General features: G+C 46.7%; 1 protein-coding gene and 1 long non-coding RNA gene across 7 annotated transcripts in view; both read left to right on the forward strand.

The window, feature by feature from the left end:
- Positions 1-4,400: 4,400 nt before the first annotated feature.
- On the forward strand, positions 4,401-12,481 carry LOC311579422. Of its 2 annotated transcripts, XR_014773141.1 has the most exons (4): positions 4,401-4,533; positions 8,196-8,284; positions 8,730-8,936; positions 11,297-12,481. It is a non-coding gene; the product is annotated as an uncharacterized lncRNA (long non-coding RNA). The 2 variants fall into 2 exon arrangements; XR_014773142.1 differs by lacking the exon at positions 8,730-8,936.
- Positions 12,482-13,471: 990 nt separating this feature from the next.
- The window catches only part of ZNF652 (zinc finger protein 652), a 62,966-nt gene continuing 48,594 nt past the window's right edge, over positions 13,472-27,843 (forward strand). Inside the window, exon 1 of one of the 5 annotated variants that reach the window (XM_084749916.1) lies at positions 13,472-13,543. The gene's annotated coding sequence lies outside the window, so the exon portion shown is untranslated. Of the gene's footprint in view, positions 13,544-13,689; positions 14,076-16,908; positions 17,428-25,919; positions 26,010-27,843 lie in introns of those variants that run through there. The other 4 variants (XM_084749912.1, XM_084749914.1, XM_084749913.1 and 1 more) reach the window with 4 other exon arrangements.

A 27,843-nucleotide genomic window follows, 5' to 3' on the forward strand; every position in this document is an offset into this window, starting at 1 on the left:
CCCCCAAAACCAATGACGACAACAACAAAACCAATCCCTTTGCAGGCTAGGCTTGGTAAGTAAAATGCTTGTGAAACAAGCACGAGGACCTGAATTCAAATGCCAGTACCCATGTTAAAAAATAAATTAAAAAAAGACAACCTCAGAGGTCCACATCGGAATCCCAGCATGGGGAAGCACAGCCCAGAGGCTGGCAGGGGTTTGCAGGTCAGCCAGTCTTGCCAAATCAGTGAGCTCTACGGTCAGTGAGAGACTCTGCCTCAAAACCCAAGATGGTGAATGACTGAGGAAGACACTCAGTGTTGCTGTCCGGCCTCCACACACGTGTATGCAGGAACATGATCACCTTACTCACATACCCATTAAACAACAGACGTTTTGAAGGGCTGCAAAAGGCCATTTCACTGTTGGGAAATAACATCTCCCACCCCATGAACCATAGGGAAGCCATCTTGTGGCGAAAGAAGTCCACTGTCCTTGGCTCTAGCTTTGGGTGTAGCTGATTTTCCTGTTTGTGTGTGTGTGTGTGTGTGTGTGTGTGTGTGTGTGTGTGTGTGTTGTCCATGAAGGAAGGTTCTAACTCCTCACATGGTTGGTTGATGTAGGGTGGGGTGCTTAACCACTCTAATCAGAAGAAACGTCTTCCAACTGTCTCACCAAGGCAAGATGCTACAAATTCCTCCTTCTTGCTTATCTGCCCCAGACCATATGGCAAGTTATGAAATGTCCACTACTCTGAATGCACAACCCTTATAAGGCAACATAAGCAAAAGCCTTTGGATCTGATCACCCTCATTTCCTTAAGTATCAACATTCCGTATGGATAATTTGAAAGGACGTGATAAACGGGGGGCAGATAGAAGCCAGAACATGCTTGACTGGTCTCCCAGTGCTTTTCTAGGGTTCTCTCATAACTGGGGCTCTCCCCACAACTTGGTGATTTTGTGCCACACGGGTAGAATTCCGGTCATGAAACTGGGATAGCTCTCAAAACTTGGTGAGAGAAGCTGCTGTGCCCGTGAAGGCCAGCAGGAGAGCAGTCCTCTTGAGGTCGGCCTGGTGGCAACAAACGTGTTTGAGGCCAGTCGGTGAGACAGGTGTGAGAACCATCATGGTCAAGATGCTGCCCTAAGTGTAGAGTTCCCAAGTCAAAGGGTAGGTCATAAAAGTAAGAGCCCCTTTGCTTCCTTCCCTTCCCTCCCCCTTTTCCCCTTCCCTCCCCTCCTTTCCCTCCCTCCCTCCTTCCCCTCCCCTCCTTTCCCTCCCTCCCTCCTTCCCCTCCCTTCCTTCCCCTCCCTTCCTTTCCCTCCCTCTCTCCCTTCCTTCCCCTCCCTTCCTTCCCCTCCCTCTCTCCCTCCTTCCCCTCCCTTCCTTCCCCTCCCTTCCTTCCCCTCCCTCTCTCCCTCCTTCCCCTCCCTTCCTTCCCCTCCCTCTCTCCCTCCTTCCCCTCCCTTCCTTCCCCTCCCTCTCTCCCTCCTTCCCCTCCCTTCCTTCCCCTCCCTCTCTCCCTCCTTCCCCTCCCTTCCTTCCCCTCCCTCTCTCCCTCCTTCCCCTCCCTTCCTTCCCCTCCCTCTCTCCCTCCTTCCCCTCCCTTCCTTCCCCTCCCTCTCTCCCTCCTTCCCCTCCCTTCCTTCCCCTCCCTCTCTCCCTTCCTTCCCCTCCCTTCCTTTCCCTCCCTCTCCCTTCTTCCCCTCCCTTCCTTTCCCTCCCTCTCTCCCTTCTTCCCCTCCCTTCCTTTCCCTCCCTCTCTCCCTCCTTCCCCTCCCTTCCTTTCCCTCCCTCTCTCCCTCCCTCCCCTCCCTTCCTTTCCCTCCCCTCCCCTTCCCTTCCTCCTTCTTTTCTCTCAGTTCTCTTTTCTCTTTCCTTTCCTCTTCTCCCTCTCCGGCCTCCCTTTTCCTTTTTGCTTCCCTGTGGGATGGAACAGTGAGCCCCTACACCAGGATGCTCCAGTAGCTGGCAGCCAAGTACCCCCTTTACCCGACTAGCCTTCACTCTAGCGTGCCTCAGCTCAACCCCGTCCCCTTCCCCATCTTGTCAAGGCCTGGCTTGAACTCTCCTTTCTCTGAATTCTAGCTCCATTGTGTAAGGTGTGCTGTTTTCTATATTTGACTGGGCACACCTGATGTTGCCCAGCTGTGTAGCACACCTGAGACTTGGTTCCCCAGGCAGATTGTTGTAAATGTGGAGAGAGCAAGACCATTTTAGTCCCTTGAAGCGCTGAGCACAGGGATGAGTCCTTGGAGGACTTGATGGAGCTTTTTCTTCTTCTTGTTCTTCTACTTCTCATCAAACGCGGGAGACTATGCCCTGAAAGGCAGCCACTAGAGTAGCCAAGGCCCACAGCTTGTTTGGGTAGAGAAACAACTTATACAGCATCACTTCGGTTCCGGGTAGACAGAGTCCCCGCCTTTAGATCCACTGTGGAGAGCCCTGGGGGCAGCCTGGAGGTTGGAGGGCCGCTTTCACAATACCACGGAGCTCAGTTACCGGCATTGAGTTCAATTGTCTGTGGGGAAACCTGCTGTCCAGGTGACTCCAAATGCAGCATGCACCTTAGGAAGAAACCAGGAATCCAAAGAATGTGGGAAAGCCTTCCGTAGGATTGTCGCCTGTCGACATGGAAGAACTCACCTGAGACCAAAGACCAGCGTGAATGCTGGAGATATCATAAGGACCAAGGCAGACACGGCTCTTTGTCGTGAAGCTTGTCTCCAGAATATTATTATTACTTATTACTACTACTATTATTATTTTTGTATTATTATTATTATTATTATTATTATTATTATTATTATTATTATTATTATTTCTCCACCACCTTATCATCATCCTTTCTCCCCATCCTCCTCCTCCCTCTTTTGAGATGGGGTCTCCTGAGTTCTGATTCTTCTGCGTTCATTTCCTAAGCGGTAGGTACACCACTACACTCACTGTTTACACACTGCTAGGGAGCAAACCCGTGGCTTTGTGTACGCTAGACAACAAACACTCTACCAATTGAGCTACATGGCAGCACAGCGCCGGTTCTTTGTTTTGTTTTATTTACGCAGGGTAGGAACAGGGTAGGATCTCTCTCTCTCTCTCTCAGTTTTGTTTTGTTTTTTGTTTTGTTGTTGTTTTTTGGTTTTTTGGTTTTTCAAGAGTCTCTGTGTACCCTTGGCTCTACTGGACTTGCTTTGTAGACCAGGCTGGCCTTGAACTCACAGTGATCCACCTGCCTCTGCCTCCCGAGTAGTGGGATTAAAGGCGTGAGCCACCATGGCCCTGCACCTTTTCTTCTTGCCCCCTTTATCCTCATCTCTTGTTAGAGAAGAAAGTAGTAGTTCATCCAACGCATGCTAGTGGTGGGAAAATGGAGGAGTCGGAGTAGCACGCCACTGGTCCAGGGCACCCTGGTAGGCAAGGAAGAGCTCTAGTTCTTGGCAGCCTTCATTTTATGCCTGCTGAAGGATACCAAGGAGAAGAGAGGAAACCCTACCCTCCTCAATTACCTTATAATCCGGGAAGGGAACAGTGAGACCCATAAATTTCAGGCCCTGCTTTAACCCTGCTGAATATAAAATATAGCAGAACAGAGAGGAAGTGGCCCAAGGCCCTGTGTGTGAGGCGAGGGTGGGGTGGGGGTGGGGGGACGTGGGGGTGGCGGTGGCAGCTGCGGCTGTGGTGGTCAGGGAAGGCTTCCCAGAGGAAGCGGCATTTGAGCTGAACTGTAAAAGACAAAGACTCTTGTCAGGTAATCAAGTAAGGACAGGGTGTTCCAGGTGGGAGACATGGTGTGGGGAAACGACGTAGAGGAAAGTCGCAGATGCTTTAGATTTTTAACATGTACAGCACGGGGGAGAGTCAGGGGCAGAGAAGCCTACTCCACATTTGGGCAAGTCCCGAAATGTCCCGCAAAACAATTGGGATTTCCGCGCAGGCCGGTGGAGTGCTGGATGTGTTTCTTGAGGCGGCTGCCCTAGCAAATCACCACTAACTGGGTAGCATAAAGCCGCACGTGTGTGTTGCCTTCCATCCTGGAGGCCAGAAAGTCTCACTGGGCTGCAGTGACAGCATCGTGTCCTTTTTGATAGTTACCGGGAGAAGCGGCTCCTTGCTCGCCCACTTCTGCTTCTCAGGGCAGCCCACAATCCGCAGCTCACATCCTTCTCCATCTTCACAGCCAGCCTCACGTGGTTTCAATCCTGCTTCCCTAACTGGGTCTCAGACTCCTGCACTCAAGTCTTCCAAGGGCTCCCCGCGGTGGCTCTGGGCCCCTTAGAATCAGTGTAAGCGCCACACCCCTTAACTCGATCACCTTGCAAAGTCCCTTTTGCAATGTAAAGTGACATATTCACAGGTTCAGAAAAGAGGATGTGGGCTTTTTTTTGGAGCGGGGCGGGGGGGGGGGGGCCCACTATTCTTCTCGTGCATGACAGGAACTGGTGAAGAGATCTGAGCCGAGCTTGCGGTGCCAGCACTGTGGCGACTGGAGGGATGGCTCAGCAGTCTGCTCTTGCGGAGGACCGGGATTTCATTCTGAGCACCCGTATGGTGAGTCACAACTGCTATAATTCCAGTTCCGGGGGCTCTGACATCGTCTTCTGGGGGGGGGGGGGAACAGGTATGCATATGGTGCACACGTATGCATGTAGGTACTCACATATCCACATTAAAAAAAAAATCTTAGGGGAAGAAACAAGCAGCTGTGGGCTCTGGCTACCCCAGTTTACGCTTGCCTCTCTGCAAGAGCAAGGTGACCTTATGTCATTTCCGACTTAGGGTCTCCGTGACTTGAGTTTTTTTTTTTCTTTTCTTTTTTTTTTTCTGTAAAACAGGGATACCTACTTTCTCCCTAGTTATTTCGGTTATATAGAGGTGAGGGGGGATGATGAAAGTTAGGACAGAAGCCGGGCGGTTGGTGGCACACGCCTTTAATCCCAGCACTTGGGAGGCAGAGGCAGGCGGATCGCTGTGAGTTCTGAGGCCAGCCTGGTCTACAATCTACAAAGCAAGTCCAGGATAGTCAAGGCTACACAGAGAAACCTTGTCTCAAAAATAAAAATAAAAATAAAAAAATAAAAAATAAAAAATAAGAAGACAGGAGCAACCATTCAGTAAACTGCAAATATATATATATATTGTTTTGTTTTTCGAGACAGGGTTTCTCTGTGTAGCCTTGACTGTCCTGGACTCACTTGTAGACCAGGCTGGCCTCGAACTCATAAAGATCCAACTGCCTCTGCCTCCCAAGTGCTGGGATAAAGGCGTGCGCCACCATGCCTGGCTCAAACTGCAAATATCTTGGTGCTCAGTGCTAAAAACAGAACCTAGCTTGCTACATAGCTCATCAGCACAGGAAGGAAGGAGACACCCAAGCACTAGGGATTCTCTGACACAGAAGAACACGTGACGCCTCTGGATGACACCCGCCTGCTGCCTCTGTTGGCACAAGGAAACAAAAGGGCTGGAAGCCACCTACATCCGCTCTCCTTTTCTACTGAGATTTGCTCTGGGCGTTAAAGGGTAGATGGTCTGTTTTGTTGTTGTTTTGGAGACAGGGTTTCTCTGTGCAGCCCTAGCCAAACAGTGCTTTACTAACCAAGTTATTTGATTAACCAGAACATTCCATTCCCTAGTATTACCAGGTAACACTTTATTGTGCTCTGTGATGCAATTTACAAGGTAAATTGGTATTCAAGTCCAGAAAGTTCTAGTGTCCTTTTTACAGGAGAGGAGGAAGAAGACGGTTCTAGAGGGATGGTGGTCAGAAGGCTGGGCACTGGTCCCTGCCGTCTCCTCAGGACACAGACACCTGTGCTACTCAGCTCTAAGTTTCACAGCAAACACCGGCACGCCCCACTAATGGGGCACTACAGCCTTGTTCCCTGGGGTCTGAGGAGAGCTCAGGGTCTCATTCTGTTGAAGAAAGATTACCGCAATCGGGTGGCTGAGGCAGAAGGATTTCATGTTTGAGCCCAGCCTGAACTGCACAGAAAGACTATCTTTCAAAATCAAACCAACCAGTGTATGCTGCACAAAGCGTGTTCTGCACTGCAGTCTAGGACAGAGTCCACTCTGGCCACCTATAGGATGTGCATTAGCTTGGAGTATGTGACCTGCTGCAACCAGCTGCGGTTTGAATCTACAAGGCTGGTCTCTCTATTGACAAAAACGTTTGCTTGAAGCTTTTCCCCTAAAGATCCATTACACATGTCTCCCCTAGCCTAGCGTCCTCCTCCCCTGCTGACACTTCTCACACACACACACACACACACACACACACACACACACACACACACACAACCGTCCCTCATTCTGGATTTCCTTCCACGGTCTGTGGATAGCTGCCTGATGTCCTCCCGACACCACTATCTTTTCTTTTTCAGTCTTTCTGTGTAGCTGAGCCTGACCAGGGATCCACCTGCCTATGTCTCTCAGGTGCTAGGATTAAAGGGGTGTACCACCCACGTCTGACCTGGGTTATCATGACTGAAGGCCAAAGATCAGCGCTGTGCCAGCCAGACCTCTCCCTGCAGCCCACCTACCCTTTTGCTCCCAGGAGCACTTCTCAGCTCTCCACTCCAAATAAGTCATAGTCTGTGTCATTGTCCTGCCCAGTGCTCTCAGACAGACTTCAGTTTTCACAGCTGAGTGTCCAGGCCTCTTGTGATGTTGATGTCTACAGTTCCACACTCTTTTTAAGTATTCTTTTTTCTTTCTTTCTTTCTTTCTTTCTTTTTTTTTTTTTTTTGAGACAGGGTTTCTCTTGCAGTCTTAACTGTCCTGGACTCACTTTGTAGATAGACCAAGCTGGCCTCGAACTCACAGAGATCTGCCTGCCTCTGCCTCCCGAGGGCAAGTGCTGGGATTAAAGGTATTCTTTCAGAGACTAAACAATGCAGAATACTTTTAACAGCTCATGACTTCTGTGGAGGCCGGAAGAGGGCATCAGTACCCAGGAACAGTAATTAGGAAGTGGTTGTGAGCTGCCATGTGGGAACCAAATCTTGATTCTTTGCAAAATCAGTTAAGTGCTCTGAGCGGGCTGCTGAGCCATCTCTCCAGCCTCCCGCCCCCACCCCCACCTCCCCCAAAGTGAAATCTGAAAAGAAATCCTGGGTTATTCCCAAGTAATGGCGTAATGAACAAAGGCATTGTAACCGGAGGCAGTAGGCCTTGAGGGCTGGCAAGGGATTCCAGAAGGATCTCGGGAGCACAAGGGCAATGGGTATCCTCTTAAACCTTTATTTACTTTCTAGGAAATGTGGCCCTCAGGGGCCAGGGGAATTAAAGACTTACTGGTACAACCTCTAAGAAAAACTTGCTCCCGATAAGGTCTCTCATCCTTAATTGTTATTGTTATTGTTATTAGCCCAACTCCTATGAAAAGCTGCCACAGCGTTGTTAACAACCGTGGGTCTGGGTTTAATTAATACCTCTGAAGGCTGAGCCCTCAGGCAACGTGTTGGCCGCCCCCACAACTCCACAACAGGTTCCGCCTCCTCTGACTCTGCTCACCAGGTCCTCTCCCTAAGCAGATCCCCCGGAAGCGCCTTTATTCTCACTCCTGCCAATCCTAGCTCTTCCCGCCCCCTTGTTCCCAGGCGTGATAATCTCACACATCTCCTTTGACCTTCGATTTCCCTTTTGCAGCTACCGAGTTACTCCTAAGAGTCTTCAAGAGTCAGTGCCCTGGGGTCCACGGAGGGGGCTGAAATCTGAGGTGGCCAGGATTCCTTAGCAGCCCCCCAATTCCTGCCCTTCTTCCTGGGTCTAAAAGACGCAGGTGGTACAGCCGGTTGGGTGGGTTGCTTGGTTTAGGGTTACAGAGTTTGGCACTGACTCTAGCCCCTCTCAGGCGCCGTCTCTAATTAATTAATTCCAATTAAAAACAAAAACAAAAACAAAACCTCCATTGGACCTCAGCACATGCCTCTGGGGCACATGTCACATCAATTACCAAAAAACAAACAAAAACAAAACAATCCTCCAAACAAAGACAAACAAACACCTAAACAAACAAAAAAAAAAACAAAACCAGAAAAGCCCAAAACCAATTAAGCCTACCACCTAAAAGAGTGCAGGAGCCTCTCTGAAGATTCGCATACAACTGCAGCCTAAAGGTCTTGGAACCCTCTGCTGTAGACAGACCCACTCTAAAGAGGAACCTGGGCCCAGCTTCCTAAGGCCAGGGTTCCTTCTTGCCTTTGCAGGTGGTGGCCTCATTTCTCTGGGACCAGACCAACATCTCTCAAGTGTAAAAGTCCACATTTCCATGATAGGAACTGGCCATTGGGCAAAGGTAAGGATGAACCATTACCGTGTGCTCCAACACTAAAACGGTTATTGATCTGTCATTTTGCCATCAGTATAGACGTTGCACGGAGAGCAATGTTGAAGACCTTACTGACTAGGAAGAGAGAGGGAGGCAAACATCCATCATCTTCTCTCTCTTCTTTTCTTTCCTTCTTCTTCTTCTTCTTTTTTTTTTTTTTAAGACAGAGTTTCTCTGTGTAATAGCCCTGGCTGTCCTGGAGCTCTTTTTGTTTGTTTGTTTGTTTTTTTGAGACAGGGTTTCTCTGTGTAGCCTTGGCTGTCCTGGACTCACTTTGTAGACCAGACTAGCCTCGAACTCACAGAGATCCGCCTGCCTCTGCCTTCCTGGTGCTAGAATTGATTAAAAGGTGTGGGCCACCATGGCTGGCTCTATTTGTTTTTATAGACTTCCCTTTATTTTTATTTTACAGATATGGGTATTTTGCCTGCACTTAACGTCTATATGTCTTGTGCATGCCTGTTGCCTGTGGAAGTCCGAACTGGAGTTACAGATGTTTATGAGCTGCTGCACGGGTACTGGGAATCAAACCCAAATTCTCTGCAAGAGCAGCCAGTAATCTTAACTGCAGAGCCATATCTCTAACCCCCTCACGCAAATATTTTTTCATCTGTGAATAGTAAGTGGGCAGATTGAAATCAGCCCTAAACCTTAGTCTTGCTAGTCTTGCTCTTTTTGCCTGACTGGAATTAAAGGAATATTAGTGTTGTAATATTGAGAATGGTTTGTGCTAACAATTAGTAGACCAGATAAACATAGCTTTCCTCATCTGTTGAACTCATTCATCTATTGGCATGTGTTGACTACACATCGCTTTGTTCTTTTGTGTTTGTCAGCATCTTGGCTGTCCATTTCAGAGGGCAGAGACCAGATCTGTTCAGTTTGCTTTGTATGGTATCCAGCAACGAGCTGCGGGATGGGGTTGGAGAAGTCCTGGACTTGGACCCTGGAAAGCCAGGTTCCAGCTCTGCCCATGTGGCTCTTAAAATTAGGGCCTTATTGTTATTGGCTGTTGAGAAATTAGTGTAGGGCCAGGTAGGTGTAGCGGCGCATGCCTCTAATCCCAGCATTCCAGAGACAGAGGCAGCTGGATCTCTGTGAGTTCGAGGTCAGCCTAGTCTCCACAGCCAGCCTCAGGCCAGCCAGGACTATACATAGTGAGACCTTGTTTCCATTTTCAAAAAAGGGGCTGGGGAGAGGTGCTCCGAGTCCCACAAGGTGATGCATGTCTGTTACTACAGTATTTGGAAGGTGGAGGTAAAAGTTTAGGAGCTCATTGTCAGCAACCTAGAGTTTCTGAGGCCGGTGTGTGTTACATAAGACCCTGTCCCCAAAAAGTGGGGTGGGTTCCTATTGGCTTCTGCTCACTGTCTTCATGAAAAAATAAAAAATAAATTAGTGAAGAGCTATCTAAGAGCAAGAAACCAGAACGGACATATGCTAAAGGTCTCCTGCAGTGACTGACAAGCTCAGTGTGGCCACTGAATCAGGGAGGCCGGCTATTGGCTCTTTCCTTGTGATTTGCAGGATTAGTAGCCCTGGGAGGCGACCCCCTGCCTGTGTGGAGTGGAGGGGAAAGAGTAAATGAGAGCAGAGGAACTGGTCTCTCTGGCTGGATCTTGTTAGTCAAGCCTGAATCCCAAGCACTTGCAAAATACCAGTCAGTAAAGGTTTCCAGAGAGAGAGAGACAAGTCTCAGGGGTCAAGAGAAAGAAAGCAGGAAAACAACAAACAAACAAACCAGAAGACAAAGAGACAGCTGAATATTAGAAATCCTTCCTATCATGTGCCAAAGGTACCAGTTTTCACTCATTAAGAATATGCAAGGAGGAGTTGGTGAGATGGCTCAGAGGTTAAGAGCACTGGCTGCTCTTCCAGAGGATCTGGGTTCTGTTCCCAGCACCCACATGGCAGCTCACAACTGTCTGTAACTCCAGTTCCAGGGGATCTGACACCCTCACACAGATATGCAGGGAAAAAAAACCAATACACAGAAAAAAAAAATTTTTTTTAAAGTATAAGTGACAGTTTTTTGTTTTTTCGAGATAGGGTTTCTCTGTGTAGCCTTGGCTATTCTGGATTCACTTTGTAGACCAGGCTGGCCTCAAATTCACAGTGGCCTCTGCCTCCTAACTGCTGGGATCACTGGCGCGCTCATGTGACAGTTTTGTTTTTTAATTTAATTTTTTTTGTTTGTTTTTTGTTTTCCAAAACAGGGTTTCTCTGTGTAGCCTTGGCTGTCCTAAACTCATTTTGTAGACCAGGCTGGCCTTGAACTCACAGTGATCTACCTGCCTCTGCCTCTTGAGTGTTAGGATTAAAGGTGTGCACCACCACGTAGGGCTATGTGACAATTTTTGAGAGTGGGGCTTCCAAACCCTCTAAGAGACTAGCACAGTAGGAAGTAGGGGTCCTGGGTCTTGGTTTGGCTCCGTTGTGGCTAAGCCATCGAAATATTCCTTGGCTCAAAATTCCTTCATTGGGAATTGTACCCTTTCTGTTTGCCCTCGCAGTTGGAAGATCTGAGGAGATAATGGATATAAATTCCCTTCAGGAACCATCGAGTGAGGCAGGTGAAATGTCTCATTGGGTAAAACTGCTTGTCACCAAGCCCAATGACCTGATTTCAATGCATAGGACCACATGATAGAAAGCTCAGAGGATAAGAGCACCGTGTGCTCTTCCAGAGGTCCTGAGTTCAGTTCCCAGCAACCACATAGTGGCTCACAAACCATCTATAATGAGATCTGGTGCCCTCTTTTGGCCTGCAGGCAAAACACTGTGTATGTGATAAATAAGTAAATCTTTAAAAAAGAAAAAGAGAGAGTTGACTGGCACAAGTTGTCCTTCGACCTCTGCACGCATGGAGTTGTCCACACATATACATAAACATAAATAATAAATATGTAATAATTTTTAAAAACTCACAAAGCACTATTGAAATGGAAAGCTGAATTAATAGAATACTGTGATTTCTAGGGTCATCCAGAAAGTTGGCCTATGGATGGAGAGTTATAACGCCTGAAAGGTCACCGTGTTTGGCCATCACGCTGAATATCCTCTTCCAAGCAGGACAGACTGAGCAGCAGAGGGTGGAGGAATGGAGCAGGTACCCAAGAAGACATTCTGAGTTCACCAGATCCTAACCTTGTTCTCATCTTGAGTTTAGTTATTACTTGTGCACACTTTCTCCTGTTCTGCTTGAACATCTTCTCTCTACCTGTTGCCATGTGATGCTTCTATGTTTAAAATAAGATAATAAGATGTCAGGCAACGATATTATATGAGGAGTTTATTGAATGAGCATGGGGAGAGGAGGAAAGGGGGGAGGAGGGGTACCCCAGAAAGAGAGACAGAGAGACAGGGAGAGAGAGAGAGAGAAGAAGAAGGAGAAGGAGAAGGAGAAGGAGAAGAAGAAGAAGAAGAAGAAGAAGAAGAAGGAGAAGAAGAAGAAGGAGAAGGAGAAGAAAGAGAGAGGTAAGAGAGAGCCACAAGGAGTGTTTGGCATTTTATAATCTTGGGTAGGGCCACGCCCCCATGGCAGGTAGGCAGTGACGTCACAGATAGGCCGACTGAAGCAGAATTCTAACAGATACAGAATTTCACTGTTTATCCACAGAAAGCACTCACTATTGGAGAACATGGCCCAAAGTTCCCAAACCCTGATCCCTGGAGTCTGCATAATACAATCCAAACATCTATTTTTGGAAGGAGCCAAAGACAGAGTCAGCTCTTAGACCCCTTATGTATAAAGTTTCAATCTCTTCTTTAACTTTGTCCCAGACTCAGATCATTTTATTCCCTGGAGGATTTGGGTGATTGAGTTTATGGCTAGCTGTTCTGGGAGTAAAAGCTAGCTGTGTGTATACAGACATTATTTCCATGCTGTGGAGGTCAGCTTTAGTGAAGAACATTAATATCATATGTTTTTTTGTTTTGGTTTGGTTTTTTGAGACAGAGTTTCTTTGTGTAGCCCTGGCTGTCCTGGACCCGTTCTGCAGACCAGGCTGGCCTTGAACTCACAGAGATCCGCCTGCCTCTGCCCCCCAGAGTGCTAGGATTACAGGCATGTGCCACCATGCCTGGCTAATATTGTATGCTCTTAATGATAGAAGAAAGGAGCTGGAGAGATTGGCTCGGAAGCTAAGAGCATTTGTTACTCTTGCAGAGGATCTGGATTCAATGCTTAGCACCCACACAGTAGCCTACAAACCCCCATAACCCGTTTTAGGGGATCCAACAGTCAGAGGTGTACATACATGCACACAGACAAAACACATACGCACAAACTAAAATTAAAAAAAAATATCAAAAATAATGGAAGGAGTTCCAATTAAGACTTGGAAAACTTCAGGAAGTTTGGTTGCTGGTGGGAAAGGGTTATCCTGACCTTAGGGGTGTCCCCATGGGTCTTTTCCATGGAGCCTTTACCCTGCCAAGTCATTTTCTCTCGCTGTATCCTAAGCACTTTCAATTGCAGAGACTCTCTCTTGGCTCTGAGCTTGGATAAATGCTACCTTGTTAACTAATAGTACCATTAATTATATTAATGATTAATAGCTAATTAGTCATAATGTGGTCATACTTCTTACAATGGAGACTTCCTTTCTTGCAAAAGTTCTGGGACTCCAATGCACACACACAGATACAGATACAGACACAGACACAGACACACACAGACATACACACACACACACAACACACACACACTCACACCCCTTCCCTATTCATGGCCACAGGACAAGCTTAACATTTGTTTTGCTGACCATCGTGGCAGTCTCTAAATTCCCCTGTTATCAGCTATCCCATTTATCTGGAGAATGACTACTGCTTATAAGTGTGTCGCCAGTCTTATTTGTCTGTCACTTACTCCAGTGAGTGGCCAGGAGTTAGGGGTTTTTTGTTTTAAATCGTACTCCGTAAGTCAAAGACATTTATTTCCAAATCTCACTCTGACCCACTTTTCCACTTTCTCCCCCTTTCCACTCATACCTTTCCCTATTTTGTAGGGTCTCAAACCCCCTGCCCATAGATCCCTCCCTTTCTGCCTTTAGGCTTCCTTTTGGCAACCACGCCCCCCCCTTCCCAAGCGAGGCGCATGCGCAGCCCCACGCCTTTACCTGGGCGCTCGGGAGTGGGCGGAGTGGGCGAGGGCCGGGGGTGGAGCAGGCAGCCGGCGGTTATCTGCGCGGCTGAGCGCTCACATTGTGGCAGGAGGGAGAAAAGGTGCGCCCAGGCCGAGCCGAGGGCCGCGCATGCGCGCCGACCCCACAGCCGGGGACGTGGGGAGGGGTGTGTGTGTGTCGGGGGCGGGGGGGAGGAGGTGTCCGAGATCCCGACCGCGCGGCGAGGGGGGGGGAAGCGGCGAGGGGGGGGGCGGCGAGGGGGGGGAGCGCGAGCGCAGGGGCGCGGGCCCGCGCGCGCGCGCTCCCGCCGGCCTCCCTGCCCCCCTCGCGTACACATCCCTACAGCACACCCCCTCCCCCGCCGCCCGCCCCGCGGCCCCGCTCGGCCTCGCGCGCTCGGAAGGGAGTCGCGAGACGTCGGAGCGGCGGCCACGTAGCGCTGCGGCGGCGGCGGCGGCCGAGGCCGGGTCTGACGAGCGGCCCAGAGCGCAGACGTTGGGCAGGGGGAGGGGCCGGCCCGGCGGGCGGTGGGGACTGGAGCGACGCGGCGCGGCGACAGGCCCCCGCCGCAGGGATGGGCCGCCGAGGCGGCGGCGGCGGCGGCGGTGGCGGCGGTGGCGGCGGCGGCCCGGGTGAGTAGGGGCCCCTTCCCCCCCGCGCTCTCGCCCCCCGCCGCGGCGGCGCCCTGGCAGCCGCGTTTCCCCTCTGCGCCTGGCCGGGCTGGCGGGGCCGGCGGAGCCTGCGCTGAGGCAGCTGCGAACGCTAGGCCGGAGCAACCCCTATCCGGCGGGCAGGCCCCGGGGCGCTGCGCGTCTGCGGCTCCCAGCTTGGCCCGGGGGTGCCGGCTCTTTATTCCCACCCCCTCCCTCCGGGACCCCAGCTTGGCTGCAGTTTTGCAGCGTGTGGGTTCGCCTCGAGGCCTGACGGGGTGGCCTGGGTGCACGGGTTAGCAGGCGGAGGGGAACATTCTCCTGCCCTGCAGCTGGTGGCTTTGCACCCACTACCTCCCCCGCCCTGCGGTTGCGCCCAAATCTCCAGCCCTCGGGAGTATTGTGGCACCAGGAGATAACACGCATGTGATGTACACTTGCCACCGGCAGCACCACACTCAGCCCAGTGGGCGATGCAGACCTTTCTCCACCCCCACTTCGTCCTCCCCTCCAATCAGGCTCTACTGAAGAGTCTCGGATCGGAGACACCAGAGAGAGTGACACCCCTGTTACATATCCACGAAACATGTTTATTGTTGAGGGAACGTGTCCTGTAGAAATGATAAGATTCTGCCTCGCCTCCAAGTCAGTCTTCAGGATTTAAGGGCCCATATGCTCCTCTTTGAAGCGGGCCAGTCTTTGATTACATCTAGCTCATCCCTCCCCCAACAACAACAACATCATCACGAACACACGCGAGCACACACACACACATATGCACACGCACACTCGCGCACTTCCTGATTGCAGAACGGCCCTTGTCAGTGCGGATCCATTGTCAGAAATAGCTTATGCCAATCAAAGCAATGTGCCTTTGGCGGAAGATGTTTTCCACAACCAAGCTACAGGATGTACCTCTGTCGGGCAGTCTATGCTTGTCCCCGGATCTTACCCGTGTTTAAGCACCTTCATGATGTTTCCCTTATGTGCTTCTCCAGTGCACTCTTGAGATCACCTGAGTGGTGACTGCCCCCCCTCCCCCGTTAATTAGGTACTTACTGCACACAGTAATTTCATAGTTTGTATGTGTGTGCGTGTGACGTTTAGCTTAACAAGGCATAGCCTATATAAGTAGTGCATTATTTTGGGATGAAGGTCGGTGTACTTTTTTCCGGAGGATGACTGGGTCGCGTATTGTTCTGAGAAAGGCAAAGAAAGAGCACATGCTTTGTTGACACATGTTCGCTTAGGAAAGGAAAGCTGCCTTTTCTCGGAATGCGGGCTGAAGGCAGGTGATGTTCCCCAGTGGGGCTGGTCTGTTCCGGGTGTGTTGCCTTGTGTCAACGGCTTGCTTCTTTATATATCACCACTGTGCACATGTCTTCACATAGAAACTGTCTTTAGTGTAATAGATTCACAGCTAAGTTTCTGTGATTCTAAACTCTTCCCTAGGGCTGTGGAGGTCTTTAGGGTCCTCTTAGCAGTGAGATACGTACATGATTATGTATGCAGCAGTCGTCTCGAACCTGGCACCTCAAGTTAAGATCTCTGTTAATGCAGAAGTGGAAGCGGTTTGAGTTTGTGTTTTGTTTCTCTTAAGCATTCGAGCAAAGGAGCTTGCATATGTCTCATGGTAGGTGCATGTACCATGTGTGTGCCTGGTGCCCTCGGCCATCAGAAAGGGTGTGGTGGAACCCCTGGAACTAGAGTTGAGAATGTTTGTGACAGCCATGTCAGCGCTGGCAATAGACCCTGAGTCCTCAGTAAGCGCCACAAGTGTTCTTAACTGCAGAGCCATCCCTCCAGGTGGCCTGTCACTTTTGTTCTTTGAAGTAGGGCCAGTTAGGAATTATTTTTCTCCCTATCTTCCCGTGAAAAAGGTGAGAATTTCTCAGAAGTTAAAACTAAGAGACAAAATAATCTAAATTCGACCAACTGATCCTTTATCTCCCTGCGTATTCTAAGTGCAGTAAAGTTCAACAGCAAAGTGTGGGATAATCTATTTTACAGTGCCTGCGTGGGACTAACCAGCGCCTACAGATTGAGGCTGATCTCTGCCACCCCACGGTGGAGTGCCTGTTCAGGGCCGAGGATTTTCTCCGTAGTTTGCTAAATTTGATTTCATGGTGCCATCAAAACCACCGATCTTAATGGGAAGATTCCGGTTATAATTGGGAAATTTGCTCTTCATGTTCAGCATCTAGAGCTGAGGGTGAACTTTATACCATTCTGTCAATAAGCAGTTGATAAATGTCAGTGTGAGAGTGTGTGTGTGTGAGTGTGTGTGTGTGAGAGAGTGTGTGTATGTGAGTGTGTGTGTGAGAGAGAGTGTGTGTGTGTGTGTGTGTGTGAGTGTGTGTGTGAGAGAGAGTGTGTGTGTGGGAGTGTGTGTGAGAGAGAGAGTGTGTGTGTGTGAGTGTGTGTGTGAGAGAGAGTGTGTGTGTGGGAGTGTGTAAATCACTTTGCACACAGCTCTTGTCTTTTTATCCTGAGTTCCAGCTTATGATAACTCTGTAATAGGCAGTGAGGGTAACCACAGTCCTGGGTCTCTCGGAGCATACAGTTTCCACTTTAAAAAGTTCATTGAGGTTCTGAGAGCTTAAGGAATTCCTGGTATTAACTGGCGTTTTGAAAGGCAAGAGTGGCTTGGAATCTTGCATAGAACCTGTTCCACACTCCTGAAGAATAGCATTTATTCTAATAATTATGTAGTGTACGCTGTGCTGTTTGAAGGTATGCTGAGGTTGCATATGTCGTGTTTTTATTACCTAATATGCATGACTGAAGTGACTTATATTACAGGTTATATATATATATATTTTTTGTTGGTGGCACGCCTGTAGTTTTATCATCTGAATTATTTGTCTATCCTACACTCAAAGGACTTCAAAGTTGCAAATATTTTACTTTTCTTGACAGTGACTGTAATGCTAGGGGAGGACCCTGGAGTCTCAGGGAACAGTGTGCTTATGTAGTTTAGTTTTGCAGAACCTATTCTAACCAGTCACTTACCTAGTCAAACACCCACATGCCATGGAGCAGCTGATCAAGTAACACATAGGGGTGTGAGAGCAGCATTCTCTACCTGCTTGCCAGTCAGAACATGGAGGCTGGGAAGCAGCTGCGCAGCATAGCGTTGGGATGGTGGAGCCGGGGTGCCAGTAGCTCACCCTCATTAGCAGCCTCAGCTTCAGTTTCTTCAGCACTCCTCTTCAGACAGCCTTCCCCTTAGGAGGGTTCAGACCAGCAGCTGTTGCCTCGAGATCTGCTTCCAGACACCCAGAAGAACTGTTGCCATTTGTGCTCTAAGTTTGGGAAGTAAGCTTCTAGTGTGGTAAGAAAATACTTTTCAAGTCTGTAGGAAGTATAGAGTTACAGGTAGGTATAGACAGACAGATTAGTAGGGTTATTGATGTGAGTTTTGGTTTTGCAAGTCTGAGGAGTATTGAAGAAGCAAACTATAATTTGAACTATACTTTTCTCATGGGTTTTTGATGATTGTACCAAAACTGGGAATATATGATTGAGTTTCTTTTCCCTTGTTCAAAAAGTCAGCTGAAAGATGATAGCAAGAAAGAGGTGGTGGAAAGAGTGATTGTTTTGGAGTTTGGACAAATAGTCTTTGAGTTCTTCTGGAAGTGACTACATCTCCGTGCTCACTCATGGGCTGTCTGACACTGTTTTAGGTACAGTGTTTTTCTTAGCTCTTGTCTTTGAGACAGTAGTGTGTGTGTTGACTTGAGAGGGATGAACTGGTTTGCAGTTGGTGACTTTAGCTAAAGAAAGAGTTCCTTGCAACCAGGTAAACAGGGCTGATATTCCAGTCCCACTGTTTTCTTGCCTTACGGCATTAGACAAATCACTTTGATTTCTTTAGCCTCAGTTTCCTCAACAGTACAATGAGATTTCTTGTGAGGATTAGAAATAAAGTATGCAAATTCCCAGCACAGTTAGTTCCTGGTATATGTTCATGTTAGGAACTCAGTAAATGGTGGGATTTGGAGCATGTCAGAGTGAAACTAGAGTGAAGATATTTTAACTTAGAACAAGCCTGAGAGGTTTGGTATATTCTGTTTGCACAGACTTAAGATGAAAAAATTGCAAATATTTGACTTGGAGCCTTCCTGTGTCTTGCAGGTGCAACGTGATTATTAGAAAAGTTGACTTGTTAGTGTATGTGATTTGTTAGCTGGTCAAACTTGGTAGAGACAATAAAACCTAGCTCGACATTCTTCAGGGTTACCCTACAGGCTGTGCTTGTTTTTAAGCCTCTTCAGAGCTTATGAGGTAAAAAGGGTGTTTTAGGACATGAACGTATCTCAATGAGTTCTGTGTCCAGAGCTGAATCTCGTGCAAATGCTCTCATGGTTAATGCAAGCCTTAAAGTGCTTGGTAGAGCTAGTGGAAACATCAGATGCTTGTTTTAGTTAATTGGTTTATTTGTATAGCAGTTATGTTTGGCTTAAGAAAACACTTGTGAATATTTTGTGAGAATACTTGTGAGAAATCTCATTGCTCGCCTGAGTTTTTGATCATGAACTATCAGTGGAGCTGGCGGTTTGTATGTGCTTTCTCAGTTTTGCTTTGGTTGGGGAAGGAATGAAAGGTAAAGTCTTTTTTTGTTTGTTTGTTGTTGGTTTGGTTTGGTTTGGTTTGGCTTTTTGAGACAGGGTTTCTCTGTGTAGCCCTGGCTCTCCTGGACTCAGAAAGGTAAAGTCTTTACCTGTTAGGTGTGCTCGTGGTGGCGCACACCTTTAATCCCAGCACTCGGGAGGCCGAGGCAGGCAGATCACTGTGAGTTCAAGGCCAGCCTGGTCTACAAAGTGAGTCCAGGACAGCCAGGGCTACACAGAGAAACTCTGTCTTGAAAAACAAAACAAAACAACAACAACAAAATTTAACTAACTGTCTGCTTTTGGTCTATAGCAAAAAGGTATGTAACCTTGCTTACTACTAAATAAGGCAGTTTGTGGTCAAGTATGTCATTTCATTTCCTTCTAAAGATGGAGATCAGCTGCTCGAAAAATAAGTTCAGCCTGGTGGTGGTGATGTAGACCTTTAATCCTGGCACTTGGGAAGTAAAGGCAGGGAGATATCTGGAAGCTTGAAGACAGCCTGACCTACAAAGTGAGTTTCAGGACAGCCAAAGCTACACAGAGAAACCCTGTCTTGAAAGAAAGAAAAAATAAGTTCAGTTAAGGTCATGCATACAGTATTTTTTGGTGCATGCAACTTTTAAAATAGAATCTCTTTGGTTAGTATAGGATAGATTAAATCTGTCACTTTTTGCAGGACAGCATTGTGGTAAGTCTCTGAACCCACAAAAGTTACCTAGACACTTTTCAGATAAGGAAGACATATATCAGCAGTGCATTAGGACTTACCTCAAGGGAATCTGCTAATCCTTTCTTTTATTATTGAGCTGCCTAGTGGCTTGTGGAGCAGTGGGATCAGTCACTAGTTTAGAATTATGATAAAGAGGGATTGGCAAACAGTAGTCTTTGACTTGCCATAGATTTTGCTGCACACTGAGAAAAAGTTACCCTTGGCTATAGTATGTAATGATAATAGCACTAGCCCCCGTGTGTACCCAAAACAAAAGAGCAAACAAAATAGAATGGGGCTACACGTTCTAACCAATTGTAATAGATTTTGCTCAGTAAAATTTTCTGGAAGGGATGCTTTCTTTTAACAAACAAACAAACAAGCAAACAAGTATTTTCCTGAGTCACTGTTGATCCTCCGCCCACGGTCAGAAACCTATGAATGGGTAGTAAGATTTTGGCCTTTACTATGCATGTCACATCAAAAGGTTAAGCAAAGACAGTGTCTTCCCCCCTCCCCAGGGTTTCTCTGTGTAGCCTTGGCTGTCCTAGATTTGCTTCGTAGGCCAGGCTGGCCTCGAACTCACAGGGATCTGACTGCCTCTGCCTCCCGGCAAAGACAGTGTCAATGGTGCAGAATATATTTTTAAGTATACCTTTGCCTCTCAACTTTGGAAATTGGACTCTTTCAGGCTGGGCATTGGAACAGAACTTTTTACTTACACTATGTGACCTACAAAATGAAGCCCTAAATGGCTTCCCCTATTGTGTGTATCATTCTAACACATTTAAAGTAGCTTCTTGTGCTGGAGAAGAGGGTGTGATCTCAAGTCTGTGGACAAATCTGTGTGACTGAGCAGCTGGAATGGCTAGGACTTTTCCTGTTACTAGTACATGACTGTAGTTTGAAATACCATGCTTGAAGGCTACGCACTGGAGAGAGCCTTGCACTTCTCTTTTTAGCATACAGAACCATTTAAATTAAAAGTATTGCATCAAAAGTTCAAAAACCAGCTGGGCATGGTGATGCAGGTCTTTAGTTCCAGCACTCAGAAGGCAAAGTTAGATTCTCAAGGTGTTTATGAGTTCAAGGCCAGCCTGGTCGACAGGGAGTTCCAGGCCAGACAGGGCTGTACAGAGACCCTGTCTAAAGAAAAAAAAAAAGAGAGGAAAAAAAAGTTCTGAAACCATCTCAGTGTCCACCAGTATAGAATTACTTAAATCAACTGGCATATATTTACATAGTAGGATAATATATAACCACAGTGAAGAATGAAGACACTCTGTATTGCTGGGGGACTGTGTAGCGGTGTTAATTTTGAAAGGCCAGAGGAAAATTAGTGTGGTGGCTTATGTCTGTAATCCCAGCATTTAGGAGGCCGAGGCAAGAGGATCAAGAGTTCAAGGCCAGCTTCAGTTTTATAGTAAGGTTGAGGCCATCTTGGGCTACAGGAGACCCTGTCTCAAAAAGCAGAAACAAAATCAAAATGTACAAAATAATATTCTCTATGTGCTACTGTTTATATTAGAGGGATTTTCCTATATAAAAGTAACTTTTAAAAAAACTTAATAGTTTCCCAAAAAGCTAATGATATTAGTTATTTTTGGGGGCTGAAATTGAACGATGGGGAGCCTGAGTTGAGGGTAACTAGTTCAGTATATACTTTTTAAAAGTAAATTTTTTGTTAAACTACACATAGAAAAATAGAAGAATCATCAGTGTGCAGTTTGATTTCTTTCTGTGAAATCAGTACCCAGAAGAGGAGATGGTTTTTTGTTTTGTTTTTTGAGTCAGAAGCTAACCGTGTAGCTCTGCCTGGCTGAAAGTCCCTGTGTAGACCATCCTGGCCTCAAAATCACAGAGATCCTCCTGTCTCTGCCTCCATGTGCACCACCACACCAGGAATTGAAATGCTTTTAAATAAAAATTATTTTATATTTATTTATTTTATGTGTATGAATGTTTTGCCTGCATGTATATAGGTGTACCACATACATTCCTTGAGCAATGGAGGTCAACAGACAGTGTTGCGTTCCCTGGAACCGGAGTTATGGATTTCTGGGAATTGCTGTGTGGGATTAGGGTCCTCTGCAAGAGCAACAAAGGCGCTCTCCCTCCACGCCCCCCCCCCTTTTTGATTTTTGAGACAGGGTTTCTCTGTGTAGCCTTGGCTGTCCTAGACTCACATCTCAAACTCACCGAGATCTGCCTGCCCCTGCCTCCTAAGTGCTGGGCTTAAAGGCATGGGCTACCACTGCCTGGCTAATATAATTTTTATAAATGTCCCATGTAAAGCTATATTTTGGAGTGTAACAAGTATTAGATAAATAGCAATATGGCAAAACCCTGCTTTGAGCATCTTAGGATTTGTTAGATTTGTCAACCAGTTGGCTGATAAAGTGCAGCCAATGATAAATACACACTTGATTAAATCTTGAGCGTTATTGTTCCCATTAAAACCCACATTGGATCAGATGTTTTTCCTGTATTGTAGAAATGTTTCCCACCCCTGCCCTTTTGCTCCAATGCAGAAATGATTAAAATCTATAAATCTGTAAAGGAGATTCTTAGCCAGGTCATTTCTTTTGTCTGCAGAAGACATTTGGCAGTGTCTAGAGAGGTTTCATTTTGTTTTAACTTTGGGATTGAGGTGGGAATATGCTACTGGGTGCTGCTAACCCTCCACTATACAGGCTACCTCACCACAGCTGGAATAGAGTGCTTATAGTGCCCAGGTGAGAAGCCAGTGACTACGCTGATGCCAGGAGGCAAGGGACAATTTTAGCTTCAACTTTATTAGATTTAGTACATGAATGAAACTCATTAATCTAGTTTAGTGAAGAAGTAAGGTAAGGGGGCTGAGAGATGGCCTAACGGTTAAGAGCACTGTCTGCTCTTCCAGAGATCCTGAGTTCAATTCCCAGCAACCACACGGTGGCTCACAACCATCTATAATGTGATCTGATGCCCCCTTCTGGCCTGCAGGTGTATTTGCAAACAGAGCACTATACATAAAATAAATAAGTAAAACATTTTTAAAAAAGAAATAAAATAGGTTGTTTTCTAAATAAAAATAGTCTTAAGTATAAAGACTTTAGTATAAGGTATAGTGGGTAGTTTTGGTTTGTTTGATTTTGAGACTGGAATTTGGTATGTAGACCAGGCTGGTCAACTGGGGGTTCTGCCTGCCTCTGCCTTAAAGGTCCTAGGACTAAAGCCATGTGCCACCATGCCTGGCAAGTCTGTATTCATGGATATTGGTGTTTATGTGAGTTTAGGTGTGCATGCGCAGAAGTCACAAGATAACGTCAGATGTTGGTCTCATTTTGAGACAGGGTCTTTCATTCACCTGTGTGTGCCAGGCTAGCTGGTGTGTAGGCTCCGAGATTTTTGTCTTCTCCCATCTCAGCCTAGGAGTGTTGGCCTTACAGAGAAGTGTGTGGCTGAGTCCAGTCGCAGGCCTGTTCTGGGATCCTAATTCAGGTCCTCATAGTTACGTGGCAGCTCCCAGTCCCTTCCTTTGAAGAATAGCCCTCTTGTAGTTTTGTAGTGGGTAAAGAAAATTGTTTGGGAATATGGCTTTTAACTGAGAAGTTTTATAGAGATAAGGGTTGAGACAAGATTTGTTTCACCCTGGCTGTCCTTTTCTCACTTTATAGACCAGGCTGGTTTCAAACTCAGAGTGATTCTCCTGTCTCTGCCTCCTGAGTGCTGGGAACTAAAGGTATACACCACCATGCCTGGCAATCCATGATTCTTCTTCTTTCTTTCTTTTTTTTTTTTAAATTTATTTATTACATATACAGTGCTCTGCCTACATGTATACCTGCACACCAGAAGAGAGCACCAGATCTTATTATAGATGGTTGTGAGCCACCACATGGGAATTGAACTCAGGATTTTTTTGAAGAGCAGGCAGTGCTTTTAACTGCTGAGCCATCTCTCCAGCCCCAATCCATGTGTCTTTTTTTTTTTTTAAATCTATGATTTTTGTTTTGTTTTGTTTTTTCTTTTGTTTTTTGTTTTTCAAGACAGAGTTTCTCTGTATAACCTTAGATGTCCTGGACTTGCTAGTAGATCAGGCTGGCCTCGAACTCAGCACTTCACCTGCCTCTGCCTCCCAGGTGCTGGGATTAAAGGTGTGCACCACTATGCCCGGCCCAATCCATGATTCTTAATGCGCCTCTTTGCTCTATAATGTCAGCTCTTGACCTGATATTAGTATGTATCTATATTTAAAATTTATACTTATTATCATTTCAAACATTCTTTTTTTAGTTTAGTTTTTTATTTTATGTGCAGTGCTGTTTTGCCTGCATGTATGCCTGTGTGATGGTGACGGGTTCCCTGGGACTAGAGTTATGTAAACGGTTGTGAGCTGCCATGTGGGTGCTGGGAATTGAACCTGGGTCCACTGGAAGAACAGCCAGTGCTCTTAACCACTGAGATGTCTCTCTAGCCCCTACATTTTATTTTTAAATTTAGTAATATTCAACTCTTGGATATAATATGTTATGCTAACATTGTCTAGTGGGAAAATATTAAAATTAAACATTTTTAGCCAGATGCAATGGCACACACTTGTAATCACAGAACTCGGGAGGCCTTCACACTTGTAATCCCAGCACTCAGGAGGCAGAGGCAGGTGGGTCTCTGTGAGTTCCAGGCCAGCCTGGTCTACAAAGTAAGTCCAGGACAGCCAAGGCTACACAGAGAAACCCTATCGTGAAAAAACTAAAATTAAAAAAAAATTTTTTTAAAGGTTTGTAGATACATACACATGAAATGACTTTCTTTTATTTGTTTATTTTAAACATTTTTATATTTACTTTATGTGTATAGGTGTTTTGCCTGGGGGTGTGTTTGTGCACCATGGGAGCCAGAAGAAGACCTGGGACACGCTGGAACTGGAGTTAAGGGTGGTTGTGAGCCATCGTGTGGGTGCTGGGAGCCAAACCCAGGTTTTCTGCAACAACAGCAAGTGCTTTTAATGGCTGAGCCATTTCTCCAGCCCTATTTATATATTTAATCAATTAGTCTAATCTGTTAATCAGTTAGTCTCACTATGTAGTGTTAGCTAGCTTGAAACTTAAAATTTAGACCAGGCTGGCTTCCAAAATCATGGTAGTCCTCTGCCTTGGTCCCTTGAGTGCTGCAATTACAGGCATCAGCCACCACCATCACACAGGCATACATGCAGGCAAAACAGCAGTGCACATAAAATAAAAAATTAAATTAAAAAAAGAATGTTTAAAATGATAATAAGTATAAATTTTAAATATAGTTTTTATGTGGGGATTTTCTTCCTGTCAGTTTTTGGTAAAGAGATAAGCGCTGTGCATTTCCCATTGCTTGTCAGATTTCAGTCTGTCTGCTCTCCTTTCCCATCTCCCTGTCCTTTCCTCCTGTCTTAGTTAGGGTTCTGTTGCTGGGAAGAGACACTATGACCATGGCAACTCTTACAAAGGAAATATTTAAGTGGGGCTGGCACACAGTTCAGAGGGCTAGTCCATTCTCACGGCAGGAAGCATGGCGGCACGCAGGCAGACATGGTGCTGGAGAGGAGCTGAGAGCTCTACATCTGGATCTGCAGGCAGCAGGAAGAGAGGCTGAGCCACTGGAACTGGCTTCAGCCTCTGAAACCTCAAAGCTCTCCCCCTCCCCCATGATAAACTTCTTCCATCAAGGCCCACCTCCAATAATGCCGCTCCCTATGAGTCTGTGGGGCCATTTTCACTCAGACCACATACCCCCTCACATAGAAAGCTACATTTTTAAAGATGTCTTTGAAGATGACATATCTGTGAGGAAACAGTAGACTGAGCTTGAGGAGGTGTTCACAGAAGCCACCTGCTGCAAGGCTAGACCGCTCCAGATCTAGAGTTGACATTTTTTATCTCCATCTAACAGTGTTAAACTTCTGCACCATGATCCACGAGAAGAAGCAGTCCGTGCGTGCTCACATCCGCTCACTCATATTCACACCCACATCCACAGCTGAACAAAGCTTTGGGCTACAGCGCTCCCCTTGCTGTTAGTGGGGCATTCTGTTTGTAGGCAGGCTGCTTCATTTAGAAGAATTGAACTGGGCTGGGCATGCAGTTTGGAAAGGCTACTGCTGGGGGTGGGTGCTGTAGAGGTGGCTCAGCGGTTAAGAGCACTCTGGCTGCTCCTGTACAGGCCCTGGTTCTGCTCCCAGAACCCACATGGCAGATCGTAGCTGCCTGTATCTTCAGTCCCAGGGATCTGATACCCTCCTCTGGCCTCCACAGACACTGCATCTACAAAACACGGTGCACAGACATACATGCAAGCAAAAAACCCCACACACATAAAGGTTAAAATAAAGAAAAAGAAAACCCACTGCCTGTCTATCTCACAAAGAGCAAGCGCTGAAATAGAGGCTCAACTGCTCACCAGATAGAGTGGAAAAAGAAGGGATCGTTATTTATATATACACGTATGGACTGGGTCAGTAGCTAAGAGCGTTTCCTGCTCCAGCAGAGAACCTGAGTTTGGATCCCGGTGCCAGGATAGCAGGCCTACAACTGCAGCAGGTTACATGAGGAATGGCCCCAGAAGAAAAACAGAGTGAGTGCCCAGCGGTGGACATTACTTGTGTAGAAATCCATGTGTGACAGTATTTCCAAGATGACTCTGTCAGAGCAACGATTAGGCTGGGCAGGGTGATGCACACCTGGAGTCCAGTACTCAGGAGGCAGAGGCTCAGTGAACCTAGGTCACATGGAGACCCTTTGCCAGAAAATAGTTGTAAGGAGAACCTGGTCATCCAGAGCGTAAAAGTCCAAGTTCCTCGGTTGGAGTGCTCTCTCATTTTTATACCCAAGGTTGTATGTTCTGTATATGTATACATATTTATTTGACAAACTTATATAGCATTTACTAGTTAATCTTAGAACCTGTTGAAGTATTATTATATCATCATATTATTATATCAATTATTATCCGTCCCATATTTCCAGCAGATCAGTTGTTAATGTTCTAGATTGACTGTTTTTGCATTGATAAAAGAACTTTGAAACTATTTCGACTTCAGTAATTGAAAGTAAAGATTTAAATCCCACACATACTTCTGGCTTCTAGAAGCCTGTGACTGTCAGTGTGAGTGTATGCTTGTGTAGCTATGCCACCACAATCAAGGTCCAGTGTAATTCCCACCCAGACCTCCCTCCTGTCTCTATCGTCCCTCACCACTCCCCAAGCTCCCCCTCACTTTGTCTTGTGGAGAAGATCATAGAGATAGGACCATGCAGGATGTAACCTATAAAGAGGACTTCTTGCATGCAATGTCTTTGAGGTGTATCCAAGTTTCTGTGCACATCAGCAGTTTGTTGAGTTTTATTGCCAGGTAATATCCCATTGTCGAGTGTACCACTAATTATTTATCACTCACCATTTGAAGAGCATTTGGATTGCTTCCAGTTTTTGGTGGTTATGAACAGAGCCACTTTAAACACAGACAAGTTTGGGGGGAAGCCACTGGGTCACATGATGTATATGTTAATGCTATAAAAAGCCACTAGCCTGTCTGCTGGTGCTGTGTTTGTGTTTTTGTAACCAGCTTTGGTTGTGTACTCTAGTCTGGCTTCGAACTCAGGTTCCTCCTGCCTTAGCCTCCCAAGTACTGTGAATGTGCTACCACATCTAGCTTGCCCGAGTGCTGTTTTATTTTATTTGAGGTGGCCTTTAGCCAGGTAGCACTGGCCAGCCTGGAACTCTGATGTAGAACTGTGCTGGGCTAGAGCTCGTGGCTGCCTTTCTGCTCTTGTTATTCCTGGTGCTGGCATTACAGGTGTGAAACACCATGTCTATCTCAATTTTTTAAAAATTTATTTCAATTTAAATTTAATCCATGTATATGATGTCTGTGTGTCAGAGAGAATGTGGCGTTACAGACGTGAGGACAGGAAGGCCCTAGGGACACATAGCTAGCAGCAGGCTCCAGATCCAGTGAGAGTATGTCCATGGTGCTGCAGAATGAAACTGCATGGTGTCCTTCTCACATTTTCTGTAATCTCTTTTCCTATATGCAGTTCGTTTTGTAATATTTCTGTATCTATATGTAAAAAGAATTAGTTATTCTGTATGTATTAATTAATACAGGAAATTATTATGACAGATCTCAGGGCACAGAAAGCAGCATCTGAAAACATAGTGCACAAGACCCTCCTCCAACATTTGTTGTTTAAGTGCTCTACGGATGTCCCTACAAGTGTCCAGACACTTGTAATGGTGACTTTTCCCTGCCTGGCTCTGATGGCAGGGCTACCTCAGAGTTAGGATCAGCACCGAGCTACACTCAGGCACGTTGTTCCAGATTCACAGTGTCGTGAGCTGTAGGCAGCAGTGCCAGTTAGTGCCAAGAGTCAGTCAGGTTATCTTGGCATTAGTCAGTTTGGGACTT

The sequence above is a fragment of the Acomys minous genome, assembly GCF_964271855.1.
Source record: "Acomys minous genome assembly, chromosome: 12".
NCBI lineage: Eukaryota > Metazoa > Chordata > Mammalia > Rodentia > Muridae > Acomys > Acomys minous.